This window comes from Eriocheir sinensis, unplaced genomic scaffold (assembly GCF_024679095.1).
Source record: "Eriocheir sinensis breed Jianghai 21 unplaced genomic scaffold, ASM2467909v1 Scaffold144, whole genome shotgun sequence".
NCBI lineage: Eukaryota > Metazoa > Arthropoda > Malacostraca > Decapoda > Varunidae > Eriocheir > Eriocheir sinensis.
Window position 1 is genome coordinate 64,181 of NW_026110784.1, and position 820 is coordinate 65,000.

General features: G+C 43.7%; 1 pseudogene; it reads left to right on the forward strand.

The window, feature by feature from the left end:
- The first annotated feature begins 441 nt into the window (after nt 1-441).
- The window catches only part of LOC126990068 (peroxidasin homolog), a 28,079-nt pseudogene continuing 27,700 nt past the window's right edge, over nt 442-820 (forward strand).

Sequence of the window (820 nt, forward strand, 5' to 3'; positions counted from 1 at the left end):
AATGTTAGCTGTCAGACCGTTATGTACAGTCTTAAGTTCTTATGGATTTAATATGATAGCAAGGAGGTAGTGGGTTAGGTCAGGTCTGTCCTAGGTTAATGTTAGCTGCCTCCTGAAAGCTGTCTCCTTCCAAGACCTCAGTGATGTCGTTGCCCTGGAAAACACCAAGAAACTACAAGGGATTTATAACTAAGGAAGCCTTGTATCAAAGCCTTAAGTCTGTGATCTTAACCCCCATACATTTCTCTGTTAACACAATTTCTTATATATTTTTTAGCCCTGAGAATACAAGATGCCTTTCCCTTCAAGATGGAGACATTGGGAAAGGCCTTTGTTATCCTGCACTAGACTAACAATGCCTTGCAAATACTACTACAACCTCTACTAACAATGTGGTAACTCTCATCCATCTCCCAGGCATGTGGATGATGTGGATCTCTTCACCGGTGGACTCGCGGAAAAGCCAAACTGTGGAGCGCTGGTCGGGCCCACGTTTGGCTGTTTGATTGGTCGCCAGTTCCACCACCTGAGGCGAGGCGATCGTTACTGGTATGAGGACGACATCCCGCCCTCCTCATTCACTAAGGGTACGCGTGTGTGTGTGTGTGTGTGTGTGTAGATTAGTAAGTAAATATTTATTGCTATCAAAACATCATATACATAGATACAAACAAAAACATCGTAAATTAAGCATCGGTCTGTGTGTGTGTGTGTGTGTGTGTGTGTGTGTGTGTGTGTGTGTGTGTGTGTGTTTAGAGAAGTGTTTAACCCGGTAACAGCGGGTACCATGTTTCTTAATGGTCCTTCTAAGCAAGAAAAA